Source organism: Pinus tabuliformis, chromosome 6, assembly GCF_031772625.1.
Source record: "Pinus tabuliformis cultivar Carrire ecotype Pingquan chromosome 6, CPIR1, whole genome shotgun sequence".
In the NCBI taxonomy this organism is placed as follows: Eukaryota; Viridiplantae; Streptophyta; class Pinopsida; order Pinales; family Pinaceae; genus Pinus; species Pinus tabuliformis.
In genome coordinates, this window is record NC_142292.1 from 1096131354 (window position 1) to 1096148281 (window position 16928).

Genomic DNA, 16928 nt, shown 5'->3' on the forward strand with positions numbered 1-16928 from the left:
AAGATCCTAATATAATCAAGTAAAAAGAATTCACAAGCAATCACCAAGAAGAGAAATCAACTAATTCCAATGCCCTACAATTCTCAACATTGGCATCTTTCCATTCTCGATGTTCTACAGCCTCTTCAAATGTGTATGGTTCTACTTCTATTAATTTTTTCATGTATGCAGCATACCTAGAATATCTCTTGGGTCTCTTACTTTCTCTAAATGATCCTTGTACTTCCCCATAACCTTTTGCATAAAGTAGTGTGGATTTCAACCAATTAGGTCTTGTCCTTCTTTCAGTAATGACCACGGGTTGAACAAGTTCACTTGGCCCTTCCTCTTCATGGTGTGATGCTTTTCCTTTCTTGTCAACTTCCTCCTCAAATATCATAAGTTCTTCGTAATCAGAATCTATGGAAAGTTCTCTTGACTTCTTGAATGCTATACTTTTATCAAATATGACATCACGACTAAATTCAATGTTATGTCCATCTTTCATATAGATTCTATAGCCATTTGATGATTTACTATACCCAACATATATTCCCCTCATACCAGAAGGATTTAGCTTCTTTATTTTGTCCTTTGGTATATGAATATACATAGGACACGAAAAGATTCGTAGATGATCTACAGTTGGCTTCTTCCGAGTGAACACTTCTTCTTGAGTCTTTTTCTCTAGAGATTTTTGAGGACATCAATTTTGAATGTAGACCGCTATATTTGTTGCCTCTCCCCACAAAAACTTAGGTAGATCTCGATCATGTAACATTGCTTTCACACTTTCTTCAATGGATTTGTTCTTTCTTTTTATGACTCCATTTTATTTGGAATTGTATGGGACTATCAGCTCTATCTTATTTGGATGTATATTCTCCTCCATTATCATATCCCAGTATCTAATTCTTCTTTTTGTAAGGTTCTCCACTTCAGCCTTGAATTCTTGAAATTTTTTAAATACTTCATCCTTGGTTTTCATTAAGTAAACCCAGGTTTTTCTTGAATGATCATCTATGAATGTGACATAGTATAGATGGCCTTCAAGATATTTTGGAATCATAGGGCCACACACTTCAAAGTGAATGAGGTCCAAGATTTCTTATGACAGCGAAGCACTGCTTACAAATGGTCTCTTGGTTTTCTTTCCCAATGCACGTCCCTTGCAGACACGTTCATGATCCTCCTTCAAATTTGGTATTCCATCTACTATGGAACTTAAAGTTGGAAGTATTTTGAAATGTATATTACCAAACCTTCGATGCCAAAGCTCACATTGACTAACATCAGTGTGAACTAGGTCTTGGTTTACATGAGATATTAATCTATAAAACATTCCTTCTATAATAACAATAACTTTAGCTTGGTCTATTCTTGAGTCTTTCCCCAAACAACTACTTTTCCATAAATGAAGGCCACCCTATCTCCTTTATCTTATAAAATTGAAATAGAAAGTAATTTTTTTTGCAAACCCAGAACAAATAGAATATTGTTGAGGTGGATGTTAATTCCATCCTTGAGCTTTATGGAAGTTGATCTAGTGCCATTCACTGGATATCTTTTATTGTCTCCATGTTCCAGAGAGTAAGCGGATTTTCCTTTTGATAAGTCTTCAATTGGTTGGAGTGGTTATTCATGTGCCTTGATGCACCACTATCAATTACCCACATGTCTTCGTCTTGGAATGTACCAGAGAGAGCTGAGAAAAGACCTTCATCCTTTTCATTGATTGATATCTTCTTTGGAGAGAACAAGAAAGTCCATGCTTCCTTGATACCTTTCTTGAGATGGCTTGTAATTTTTTTGATGACCTTCTTCATTGTAGAGGAGATCTTCACCATGCCCTTAGAGAACCAAAGCTCTGATACCATGTTGAGAATTCAATAGGGCAATGAATATGTTAATTCTCTTAACTTGATAATTGCTTGTGTTAATTTTTACTTATTAGCTTAATTCTTTATTATTCCAATGTGAAATACATCAAACAACTACCAAGATAATAAGAACAATGACACAATATATAGGTTGCAAGCGAGGGCCAAAACCCCTCCTCTTGAGGGAAAAACCCATAAATCCCTTCTTTATCTTTCAGATATTTCAGTTGATGAATACCATGACCTAGACTCAGAAAAATACCCTCGAAGATCAAGTCTGCCATGACCTTCTTCTGCAATATCTTCGACCTCCCAGTAGATCCAAATTTCTGCTCCCTAACAACTGCTACAATTGTTGTTGCTTCTCTAGGAGACTTTGATCTCCCTCTAATACCCTTCCTCTTGACTTTGCTTGCCTTGACTTGAGTCCTAGGGATAGTAAGATGCCCTAAGAGACTTTCATTTTCATTCTCTTCTCTTCTGCTTCCAAAATCAAACCCCAAAAGATCCAACACAAAAAACCCTGACTTCAATCTTCCCAAAAGAATAGATAAGGCCCATAAAACACTTTGAATTCTTCAACTTCCTCTTATTTGCACTTCCTTCTTCGACTTCTCCTTCTTCGCACTTCCTTCTTTGACTAAGAGATGAGTAAGAGTGAGTGATCCAAATGGAGGATGAGTTCCTCTTATATATAGGTTTCTTCAAGGGTGGACGGGGCTCTTCATGTAGGCCGACTTGACATCTCATTAGGTTGACTTGATCTTGGAGGTATTTTGACACTTTCAAGAAAAAATATTTTTTTCTTTACAATTTACAATGTGCCCATAGGGTCTTCCATATATGAGAATGACTCTTCTACCTAGGACACATCCTAGAAGCACACAATGGGTTCTTGACCTATAAAATAAAAGAACTTGAGCATGAAACCCATGCTCCGATAATAATATTAATAATTTCTTTTCCATTTTATATTTACAAGAATACATTTCATACTTATGAAGACCGAACCTAGTTACACATTCTTCAACAAGTAAAGGACTTTAGGAATAGGTCTATTTTGGGACACTAGCACCCAATAATGTCCATTGATTTCCATAAGCATGCTATGACTAGTATGATAGTTTTGAGGAAGGGATATGTCTTGGTTATGAGACTCTTCTGATGTGAGAACGCCTTGCCAAGGAATGGATCACCCAAGTGACTAAGAAGCAGAGAAGGGTATGCCTGAACATGGAAGGCGAGTGACTACATAGAATGGGGATTAGATCACCCGAGGGAGAAGGGGATGCCAAAAAATGATATTGTTTTTTAAATAGTCATGAGCATGGTTGATTGGAATAAGAAACACATTGGGGGTGTGCCCAAAAACAATGAGTAGAGAATTGTTCTCTGAAGGAACAAGGAGCGTAAAGGACAACATCATTGGATATGATGGAAACATATCATTTTTTATTTTTTGGTTAAATTAAATGTGAATAAATTGTAAATATTTTGTATAGTTGTGTTTTTAAAGCTCAATAAATAGTATGTGTGTGTGCTTTAAAGCACGTTTTGGTATTGCATATGTAATAATAACACTGAGGACGGTATTTCCCCAAGGGAGAGGGGTTTATGACAACCCCAAATTAACTTATATTTATGTATGAAATGTAAACATTATGATAAAAAGAAAAATGGATTGCGTAATGGGGGATAGATTCCAAAGGGTTAGGGTGATTATTGCTGGAAAATAATATTACCATGCAGAAAATCCAATGAATAATATGAGGAGACACACAAGAGGAATATGAAGAGATATCGTAAAATAATAATAATAAGGCCTTTGAGAAATAATGGAGGATATTTTTCTTAGAGAAAAATCAAATTCCAAGAGAGATGTAACAACAGAGAGGAAGGAGTTCTTTCAGTTGGAAAGGGAGCAGGAAGAGATCCTAGGAGTGGAATTAATTACCTCTCAAGTCCCTGTTTTCGTGGAGGGTGGAGATGATGTTTATCATAAATCCTAATGGGCTTGGATGGAGGAATTGGTCCTGAGATATTCCTATAGGATTTATGAATGTTTCCTTGTCTTTTTATTTTAATATGAGTTCTAGAATCCCTGGTTTTTGGGTGGAACCACATGTTTGTTTTGAATGGGTGGAGACCATTAGCCTCTCAAATCCCTGTGCATGGTTTTTATTTTAAGTTCAGTTGGTGGGTGGAGATGGATGGTTCTCTAGAGTCCCTAGTCCAGCTGATGGTTGTGTTTATGTCATGAGAAAAATATCCCTCGACCTCTGGAATCCAACTTGGGGGTGATAGCTACAAGTGAGACTTGGTTGTAGTCGTCTATGGTTTGGTGGAGATTCATATTCCTAGACTCAATTTGCCACTAGTTTTTTAGATAAGTGTCTCTCATGTTATCAAGAAATCAAGAATTTTATACATGTGTACATCTATATGTGCCTATTTTCTTGCTAGTCTGAAATTATGTTCATTGGTTCATGATTTATTTAGCTTATGAATTAACCGATGTGTTGTTGTTACTATGTAAAAAGTGTTGGAACAGAATGTGGTATAAATTATTCAATCCCTACAGTAGCTAGCATACAATCTTCTTTATTGCAATAAGGGATGCATGGCCTTATACTTATATTTTGGATGCAGCGATCAATGAGTACATTTTATTTTATTTCTGTTATAAATTTTATTCAGTGGAGTTTCAGAAGCTGAAAAATTATCCTACTTAAGGGGAAATACCACTAATAATGTGGTTAAAATTTAAGCTATTGGGTCGCTATATTTTATGAGATATGAGCAGAGGAAGTAAATTAACCTGAACACTCCTAAAATCAGGAATCAAACAGGTCATGTTGGAATTTTTGTTATAATGTTTCTTATGGGTAGTCCCAGAAGCTTAAAAAATTTCCACAGTGAAGGGAAATCACACTTATAATGTGGTAAAAATTTCAGATATTTGGTCACTACATTTTAGGATATATGACCAGTGGAAGTTGAGCTTCCTAAATTCTCCTAGAATTATGCACCAAATAGGATTGTGTTGGTATTTTTCGTTATAGATTTTCATCTATGAAGTTCTAGAAGTTGAAACTTGAACCATAGTGAGGGAAACTCCCACTGATCATCTGGTTTAGTTTCCATAACTTGGACTGCTACAATCTAGGATATATGCATTGAATTATTCATTATATTAGTTTGCATGCAAAGTGTTAGATGAAGGGCCTAAATGGTTCAGTGATTCATTGCATACAAATTGGTAGATGAAATGCCACAATGAGTATGTTTTTTTGTGGTTGGGAATAGTATTTTTTTGTAATAGTATTCTTGTAGGTGATATATGCTTATTTGTATGCTAGGAATTTACTACATTAATTTGCATGCAAAGTGTTTGAAGAAATGCTTAAATGAAAATGTAATAGTATAGTAATTGTTTGAAAAAACTATTTTTTTGTGGATGGGATAGTATTATTGTATGATAATACTATTATATTTGGTCTATGCCTATTTGCATGCAAGGAAATTACAAATTTGCATGCAAGGAATTTGAAAAGTTGCATGCAAAAAAAGGAAAAGTGGCATGATTATGTGGCATGTTTTCAATTAGTATGTTACAAGTGAATAATTGCAATGATATAATTTAATCTCATACAAGATGTTGACAAAACATATACAAGAGAAATGCCACTTAATTATTTGTATATAACAATATTATAAGAAAATTTTAACTGCAAAGTGCTATACAAAATGTATGAGAAATGAAAATCAATTCTTGGAAAGTGTGGTTAAACTTAGTAAAGGTACATGATAAGTGACCTCTTATGATCCAGGAGATATTTGTAATGAATCGTTGTAACTTTGATTTTTCATTGCTAATTTTGGAGACCCCATTTCCATAATTGAACATTGGAGATTGGTCCATTATAGTAGCTCCATCCCTCTACCTTAGTGTGGGCCATGGGTGGCAAGGGGATATGTTTACACCTTCCCCCATGTTTACCTAGCTAGAAAAATCAACCCCCCCCCCCCCCATGTGGATGTGGCTAGAAAATCAACCTCTCTTCACAATCTTGGCCTACAGAGAAAACAAAGCCTCTCTCTCCCAAGTCTCAACTAATCTCTCTAATATCTCAGCCTCCACAAATATCTCTTCCAAAAAATTAGGTTTTAACCCTGTACAGAAATTACCTGCATATGAATTCTAAAACATAAAAAATAAACAATGTGAGAGCATAACACATAAAACACATATACACAGAGATTTTCTCCTGGATCCCAAAACCAGGACTACCAGCTTGATTTTTCATTATATTCCTTTCTATGTTACAATACATATTTATACATGTCGAAGCATCCAATACCATGGACCGAAAACCATCGCATCCAAAACCATGGATCGAAAACCATCACGTCCAAAACCATGTGCAAAAAACATGCACAAAACCATAGGTAGGTCCGCCCAACCTAATATAGGTCCAAAACAAAAAATTTCCCGGGTGCTGCCTCGAACCCCATAGAGTGGGGTTACCTACACCCCTCAAACCCCCTATGACTCCCCTCGCTACGCAATCTGCGCAACAAAGGGGGGGCTTCGCCCCCCTTCTAATCCCCCGGTTAACTACGTGGGCTAGTCGTGGAAAGAATATAACACAACCCAACATTCTCCCACTTGTTGTTTTCTTTCCATAGGGGGCCACAAGAGAGCTTAGTCATTTATCTAGCCCTGTAATGGCCATTGTTTCTCTACATAAAAAGAACTTCTCAAAGCTCATAGATTTTGTCAATGCATCTGTAATATTCTTCAAAGTGTCCACCATTACCAGTAACACCTTTTTGTCTTCTATCATATCCCTCACAAAGTGATACTGAACATCAATGTGCTTTGTCTTTGAATGATATGCAGGGTTCTTTGCCAAGAATATTGCACTTTAGCTATCACAGTTTATCCTTATAGCTCCTTGTACTAACCCCATACTTGAACACAATCTCTGCAACCAAACTGCTTCCTTTCTTGCATGAGTGGCTGCCATGTATTCTGCCTCTATAGTTGATAGTGCCACTACAGATTGTTTCTTACTCATCCAACTGACAGCACCTCTAAATAGGTTAAACACATACCCACTTATAGATCTTCTCTGATCCATATATCCAACCCAGTCTGCATCAACAAAGCCACGAATATCCAACACTCCGTCCAATCCTGGTCTTCCTTGGTAGCACAAACCATAATCACTAGTGCCACGCAAATACCTGAAAACCCACTTCACTGTTGTCCAGTGCTCCTTCCCTGGTTTTGACATAAACCTACTCAATACTCCCACTGCATGTGCAATGTCTGGTTTAGTATAGACCATCACATACATCAGGCTACCGACTGCACTTGCATATGGAACACGAGACATGTCCTCTTCCTCTTCTTGTGTCTTGGGACACTATTCAACAGATAACTTTACACCTACAGGAATAGGAACCTTCACCGATTTACTATCCTGCATATTAAACCTCTGTAATATTGTCTCGACATACTTCCTCTGGTTTAACCAGAGCTTCCTCTTTGTCCAATCTCTTTTAATTTCCATGCCCAAAACATAGTCTACAGCACCAAGATATTTCATGTCGAATTTGGAGGAGAAATGGGTCTTCAAATCCTGGATAATTTCTTTGTCATTTCCAACCAACAACATATCATCCACGTACAAGACCAGATAAATAACACGGTCACCAATTAATTTAAAATACACACAATGATCTGCTTTTCTTCTGGTGAAGCCAAGTCCCCGTATAAATGTATCAAATTTTTGATACCACATCCTTGGTGATTTTTTTAACCCATACAAAGACTTCTTTAACTTTCATACCAGTTATTTATTACCCTTCACCACAAATCCTTAAGGTTTCTTCATGTAGATTTCCTCTTCTAGATCCACGTGAAGAAATGTTGTCTTCACATCCATCTATTCTACCTCAAAATCAAAAGCAGTAGCAATAGATAAAAGTAATCTAATAGAAGCTACCTTGGCAAAAAGAGAAAAAATATCACCAAAATCAATTCCCGACACCTGGGAATAACCTTTTGCTACCAACCAAGCTTTGTATTTCTCCACCTTTCCTTCTGCATTTGTCTTCTTTCTGAACACCCATTTGCTGCCAATGGGTTTCCTTCTAGCCAACAACTCCACCAGATCCCAAGCCTCATTTTTGTGCAAAGATGCCATTTCATCACTGCTTCCTTCACAGTTATGGGATCATCGTCAGTAATAGATAAAGAAAAAATTGAACAGAAAGCAGATGGACTATACCTTTCTGATTGCCTTCTTTCTCAAACTGATCTTCTCACACCCGGAGTTTGTGGCTCTTCATCTTTTGATTCCTCCTCTGTTGTAGAGTCTGATTCTTCCTCCTTAAGCTCAAACTCTATCTTCTCTGGTTCCTTTGGTTGGACTTCATGTTTAATAACATCTTTTACCTCTCTGAACACCACATATTGGATGTACACAACCTTCCTTTTTACTAGGTTCCAAATCTTATAACCCTTTAAACCATCCTTATACCCAATAAAGATGCACTTTTTAGATTTACTATCCAACTTGGTTCATTTCTCCTTTGGAACATGTACATATGCATCACATCCAAATACCCTCAGATGTGAAAGAGAGGGTTTCATACTAGTCCCTACCTCTTGTGGAGTCTTATCCTCCAACGCTGATGAAGGTGATCTGTTGACCAGGTAACATGCTGTCTCCACTACCTCCTAACCTAGCACCACTGAGCATGCTTATTGCCATTCCCATCTACGTCTTATTCATTCTTTCTGCAACTCCATTTTGCTCAGGTGTGTATGGAGTAGTCTTCTGCTATGTTATACCACACTTCTTACAGAATTCTTCAAATTCCTTGTTGCAAAACTCTCCACCATTATCTGTCCTCAACACCTTTATCTTCTTCTATGCCTGGTTTTCCACCAGAGCCTTAAATCTTTAAACCTGTCAAAGACTTCAAATTTCTTCTTAAGGAAACATATCCATGTATTCCTTGAGAATTCATATATAAATGATACATAGTACACAGACTTACCCAGTGATGGAACCTTCACAGGTCCAAACACATCACTATGCACAAGTTCTAATGTATGTTTCGCCCTTTTACCACCAAAGGGGAAACTCACCCGATTCTGCTTCCCATATACACAATTTTCACAAAAATCAAAATCTAGAGAGCTATTACTCATACCTTCTACCATACCTTTACCATGAAGTATTCGAAGGCCCTTCTCTCCAATATGTCCAAGCCTTTTATGTCGCAGCATGGTCTTCTCTCCAGAGACCACTAGATTTTCTGCTCCACTTTTAGGAACCACAAAACTGTTGCACCCATCAAAAACAGTGCTACCTTGCAGCTTGTACAGAGTTCCAATTCTAACTCCCAACATCAATACCAGTGCCCCTAGAACCATCTTGCGGTATCCTTCTCGAACATTGTTTTTACACCTGCATCATCCAGCTTGCTTACAAAAATCATATTTATGGCTAATGAAGGAATATGCAGAACACCCAGAAGTGTTCTAACCCTTCCACCTTGCAACTTCAACTTTACTTTTCCGTGACCAACGATTCTAGCCTTCCTGTCATCCCCCAATAAGACATCACCACCATCATATTTCTCATCCTCACAGAACCACTCTCTATGGGGAGTGAAGTGAAAGGATGCACCTAAGTCAATCAACCATGCCTCATGATCTACATGTGTACTTGAAGAAGCCAAGTACACATCCCCACCTTCATCTGAGGTGGTTTTTGCCTCTGCAGAAGGAGCTTCATCAGATCCCTTTCCTTTATCAGAAGCTTTAGATTTACAGTCCATTTTGTAGTGCCCTTCCTTTCCGCATTTCTAGCACACCACCTTTACAGGTTTTCCTTGAGATTTAAATCTCCCTCTAGATTTAGACCTCCCACTTAATGACTTATTTTTGTTTCTGTTCCGGGACCGTCCTCGTATATACAAGGCATCACCATTCTGGCTTTCCATATTTTTCCATCTCATTTCCTCCGTCAGCAAGGATGAGACTATTTCATCAAACTGCAAGGCAGTTGCATTGCTACCTATTACAATAACCAGACTATCCCACGAATCTAGTATAGAACACAGCAAACTGATGCACTTATCTTCATCTGAAATTTTAATCTCAATACATAATAACTGACTTACCACAATATTAAATGTGTTCAGATGCTCTGTCACCGAGTCTCCATCTTTCATCCTCAGGTTATACAACTTTTTCTATAGGAATAGTTTATTCACCAGAGACTTAGATTGGTATAAAGTCCCTAACTTTTCCAACAAAGCCTTCATCATAGCTTCCCCTGATACATTAAGCAATACTGAATCTGAGACACACAATTCTATTGTGCTCTTTGCCTTCTAATCCAACTTCTTCCATTCTTCATCGGACACTCCCGTTGGTTTAGTACTTGGATCTACCGTAATCCAATGATCTTTATCCACCAACAAATCCTCCATCTTGAGTTTCCATAACTCAAAACTCCGACCATTAAATTTCTCGATCTCTATCTTTCCACTGCTCGCCATCTTCTTTTCCACCAGAATCGATCCCGTAGTTCTCCCATTGAACAGGGTCTACCACAGGCCCAAGAGAAACCCCTCAGCAACAAAGGCGTCCCCTTGAAGCCAAAACAACTCCGATACCAAATGTAGGTTTTAAACCCATACAAAAATTACCTACATACGAATTCTAAAACACAGAAAATAAACAATGTGAGAGCATAACACATAAAACACATATACACGGAGATTTCCCCTGGATCCAAAACCGGGACTACCAGCTTGATTTTTCATTATGTTCCTTTCAATGTTACAATACATATTTATACATTCCGAAGCATCGAATACCATGGACCGAAAACCATCGCGTCCAAAACCATGGACCGAAAACCATCACGTCCAAAACCATGTGCGAAAAACATGCACAAAACCATAGGTAGGTCTCCTCAACCTAATATAGGGTCCAAAACCAAAATTTTTTGGGGCGCTGCCCCTGAACCCATAGAGTGGGGTTACCTGCACCCCTCAAACCCCCTGTGACTCCCCCCACTATGCAATCAGTGCAACGAAGGGGGGGCTCCTCCCCCCTTCTAACCCCCCAATTAACTACGTGGGCTAGTCGTGGAAAGAATATAACGCAACCCAACAAAAAATACTTCCTACACCTCTCCTTCTCTTTAGTCACTAAGCATATCATTCCTTGAGTAAAAAACACTCTCAATCACGATGTGTCTTTCACCTCTCTGTTGTGCTTATTTTATAATTTCTTTAAAGCCAGATACTTAACCCTAATCTCCTAAGTGATCAATGGCTAGATTGGATTCTAAGCCTCACTTGAGATCAATAATAGGGATTAGATCTAATTGACTTTAATAATTAAATTAATTAACTTTATAAACTTAACTTAAGAGTCTACATTAATTAATTAAGTAAATAATGTATTTTTCCTAGGTTAAACTTAGGTAAGAAATCATAATAACACTCGCTCTTCCTAAGAAAACGCCTGAAGAAGAAATATGAATATTTTTCATGTTAAACATCGAGCCTATGAAAAAAAAAAATTGAGCTACTAACATCAACACTGCCTCCTAACAAGAAAGGTTTTTCACACCACCCCTAACTTATATCTATAAAACACAAATTTTCCCTACAACAGGGGCTTAGTGAGTGTTTGCAACCTACTCATATGTGGATATGTACTGAAGTTTCGTATCTCCCATATAGACCTTGTCATTGATGAGGTGATACATGACCTCTATGTGCTTGGACTTTTCATGTATCAATGGATTCTCAAAGAGCTTAATACAACTCTAATTGTCACCGTGAATCACTGTTGGATCCAACTCAAGGCCAAAGAATCCTATGAACATCGTACAAATCCAAATTGCCTCACAACTCACCAAACTCGCATCCATTTACTCAACCAATATTTAACTAAGCACCATTGAACCATGCTTCCTACTAAACCATAAAATCATTGTTGATCCAAAATTGAAGAAGCACCCTGAGGTGTTTTTCTAGTTCACAGCACTTCGAGCCCAATATGAGTCTATGTAACCCACTAATTGCACTCCACCACTCCTAACATATCTAATACCATAATCCATTATACCTCAAATATACCTAATCACATGCTTCCCTACCACCCAACAAACCCTCCTCACCTTCACCATAAATAAGTTCAGTGTATACAATGAAGAAAATATCTAGCCTAGTGTTGAATAGACACATCATAAGAATTCATATTTCTCATGTTGGTACCCATGGGTGTCAACATAGGAATGTAATCGTCCATCTTGAATCTCTTCAGGATATCAACTGCATACTTCCCATGTTCAAGGAAGATCTCACTTTTCTACTGCCACACCTCCAATCCAAAAAGTAGTGCATCTTTGAGATGTCCTTAATCTCAAAATATGTTTAAATATACCACTTCCACATCTCTATGAGCTTCTCCAACCCTATAATAAAAATGTCATCCACATACATCACCAATCTTAGAGGATCATCTCCAACACTTGTGTAATATAAGTTGGGATTCGTCTCACTCTTGGTGAATTCCATACCTAGAAAATACCCATAATCCTTTGAGTACCATGATCTAGATTCTTCTTTGAGACCATATCATTCCTTATTCAACATGCAAACATGTGATTCTCTCATGTGCACCTCAAAATCATTTGGTCGCTTGATGTACACCTCCTCCTGAATAACCCCATTAAGGAAGGTCGTCTTCACATCCAACTAATGTACCCTCCACCCAATCTCTAAAACAATGGATATAACATCTTTGATATAAGTGTATTTGGTGAATAAAGAAAATTTATACTCATAATCCATCATCTCCTTATGGGATAACCCTCTTTCCTTGAACCTAGCCTTGTACTTCTTGATGTATCCATATAAACCATGTTTGATATTGGAGATCCATCTCGAACTAACCAATGATTTTCCCTCTAGCCTTGACACAATGTCCCACACATCATTATTCATGATAGAGGCATACTCATTCACCATTGAATCTCTCCAAACTTGTTGGCCTACTACATCCTCATAACTACTATACTTGAAGATAATGGTGTCACTAATGGGTGCCATTTAACTAGGAAATTTTCTTATTGGTATGATCTTACTAAACATCCTCCTATGATCCTCCACATGCTCCTCTTCATTCCTAAGAGTCCACTCCTGTCATATCGACCTCCTCTTGACAGAAGTAGAAGGTACCTCCTCCTACTCCTATTGATCTGAAGATTGAGTACTTGTTGTTGGTGTTATTGGCATCTTCTCAACCTTTGGAGTCGCATGCTCTCAATCATCTGTAATTGTTGGTATTGTATTTAACTTCCTCAAGGACCTATTCTCCTCAAATCTCACATTCATGCTCACTTCCTCTTTGATGGTATGTACACCTTGTATGCCTTGGAAGTCTCCATGTAACAACCAAAAATTCCCTTCAATCCTTAGGGATCCAACTTTGTCCTCTTCTATGAACGTAAATGGATATACATTGGACACCCAAACATACGGTCCTATAGAAATGTCCCACCTCTAGTTTCACTCCTCTCAACACCTCCTCAGGAGTCTTATCCTCAAGGACCCTGTGATCACCCATATTCTAAATATAGATTGTTGTATTGCATTTTTATTCCCATAGGATCATGGGTAGACTCTAATCATCAATCACAGATTTAGCATCCCTAAAAATGGTCTTGTTTTTCCTTTCCTCAACCCCATTCTATTGTGAGTTGTAAGGGATTGTCAACTCTTTCTTGATTTCTACCTCTCTGCAAAATTCCTTAAATTCATTAGAGGCATAAGTACCCCCACTATCCAATCTAAATATTCTCACCTTCCTCCCTATTTGGTTCTCCATGAGAACTTTTAACTCCTAAAACTGACTGAAGACCTCATACTTGTCATTCTTGAAGTAGATCCAAGCCCTCCTAGAACAATCATCTATAAAGGTAACATAATAGTTATACCCACTTAGGGACCCCACTAACATAGGACGACACATGACTGAATGTACGTGCTCTAACAACCCTTTGGACTTAGAAACATTTTTTGTAAAAGTAGTTTTGGCATACTTGTCTAAACCACACACTTTGCAAACACCCTACTACTCCAAGTTGAACTCTAAAGGACTAGTGACAGTTACTTGTAAAATAGGTAAATCCATGTGATGTAAATGTACCATCTGCTTGTGCCACAACTCAAATAAGTTGTCACTATCATGGATCAATGCTCACATTGGTTGTTATGAATTTTATGCCATAAAAATAATAATAAGCCAATAATTGTAGTCCTCTTCGAGGGGGGAATATCCTTTTACAATGAATATAATGTACAAGACAAGATTTGATGATCCTAAGACTAGGTCTCTTTATTATATATATAGCAGAAAAATGACACAATTATAATAAAATGGAACCATGAAAGATTGTAGCCTACATAAAAATATAACAATAGGTATGTAATCAATTAATATCTAAGGCTTAATAATGGGTTTTAGGGTTAACATGGGGCTTATATAGGACTAAACATGCCCCTCTTCTTTAAACAAATTTTTTCCTCAACACGACTAAATACTCGTGATTTTACAAGAATAAGTCATCTTCCCATGTCATCTCTTCCATAAGAGGTTATTTCGTTTGATGAGGTGCTCCACATTTGTTGGGTTAATCGACTTCTTAATCCTTGTTTTAAGTATTGTTTCTACTTCTAGTATGATTTTCCCTTCTTTATTTATCTCTGGTACACTTCTCGACTACAAATGAATAGCATAATCATGATTCTTAAGTAGGTGGAAGACCCTTAGGGATTAATCCAAATAAATTTATGGATATCCCCTAACAAAGATGATATTGACATTTGAACATTTAGTGCACACAATTGTGCTATTACACCCTGGTGCACTTCTTTGAGTAAATTTGTCATTTCATTAGATCTTGTCACTTTATAAGGCTTCCCTTGGATACCTCTAAGCTCAATTTCCATACCTTATGAGGTAAATATTATGAAGATATATTGAAAACTAAAAGTCCTTGTTCCCAATTATTGTAACAATTGGATGCCTAATACATCAATATCGGTCATATGTATTACAATCATGGAAATGTCCAATAAATACTCCCCCATATTGAGATTAATACTATGGTACTTCCCTCAACAATTTATGGTACTTTCATCTGCAATAACTACTTGAAAATTTGGTGTTGGATATACGAAACAATTGAGAAGCTTTGCTAATTCATAATTGATTAAGTTATGTGTACTACCCAAATCAATCAACATTGTTACCTTTTCATTTTTTATATATCCTTCTATATTGAGGACTTCTGGAGTACTGATGGTGGCTAATAAATGAAAGGATATTGTTGGCATAGTATCTTCTAGCTCTAGATCTTATGGCAATTCCATTTCTTGATCTTTTTCTTCTTTAGATTTTATGTATAATAATTTCTTATCACCGCATTTATATCCTTTACTGTACTTTTGGTTGCAATTGAAACATATTCCTTTGATTCTTCTTCCATAAATTGTTTGAAGTCTCAACCTTGTTGGTTGAGCGCAGATTAGTATAGGGAGTGTGTTATTTATAGTCATTGGTGACCATATTTTGTCTTTCAAATTTACTCGCTAGACTAAAATCATGTTCTAGGGGTTTAGGTTCAAAGAAATGCACCTCATGTTGGATGCTTTCCACTAAACTTCCCATAAAGATGTCTAATAAATTATTCTTTCAAACTTTTTTAACCCTAAGACTCAACTTTTGGAACTGTTGAATTTTCTCTATAACTGGACCATTTTGACGAAGATTTACCAATTGAATAAAGAATTATTTCTCTTAGTATCCCCATAATGTACTATCAATTCCTATGTATAAATGGAATAGTATATAGCATAATCATGTACTTTCATAAAGCCATTGATACCATACATGTTGGCCTTGTTCTAAATACTAAAAAAATGGATGCAATATTTACCTCTTGTAAGGATGCCACCGGGTGTAGATCAAAGCATTGTTTTATATGGAATATCTATGTTATAGGATCATTACCATCAAAGTTCCTCATATCAATCTTCAAAATGTAGTAGTTCCTTGGTGCTGAGTTGAACCATTGGTGATTTGGATCTTAAAAAAAATCCCCTGATTATGGTTCTATTATTTAATATTTGTGCTCTCTAATTTTAATAGCATACTCCCCATATGTGACTAAGTCCCACCATGCTTTAGCTTGCGTTCATGGTTTCTTTAGATCTCCATATCCTTTTTAGGGAGATCCTCTAATAGAATGGTTTGTAATTTTTTATGTATTTTTGCATTTCTTCCTTATTCTCATTCATCTTCTTTTTCATTTCATTCATCATTTCTTCAGAAATTTCATTCATCTTCTTTCCCTTTTCGTCTATCATTTTTGTTTTATGGTTTTCTTGTGAACATAATAAATTCATGTTTTTCAACATACAACCATCCATTTCATTAACTTTCTTCTTTAATTGGGAGAACCTAAATTCTAAGTCTTCACTTTATTCATAATCCCTAGATGAGACTTCAAGAGGTTTAATTGGTATAGTATCTTTTGGATATTTCATTGGATCCATGTGAGAAAATAATAATAGTTTTATCACAACTTTCGGTCCAAAAAAAATGGATCTTCTAATCAAAATTTATGTCACTTGTAAGTTGCATATCCTTAAAACCTTAATTTGGAGAATATATAAATGGCTGATTTTTTTCTTGATGTATTTCTAAGATTTAAGCCCTCATGAATCTAAAATTTTTGTCTCTAATAATCTGATATGTCCTCTCTGTAATTTCAAAGGTTTGACCAAACTTTGATGTGCCAAGTGAAAGTTCCCCAAAACTTGTTTATTTTTGGCCTCTTCCTACGAGAAAACTTGTATAGTGTGCCACACGTCCACTTCTTAAAATATAATTATGAAATTCTAAATTGAGGTACTTCTCTAAGATTCCTAAATATTTCACAGTCTAAAGAGTCCTAG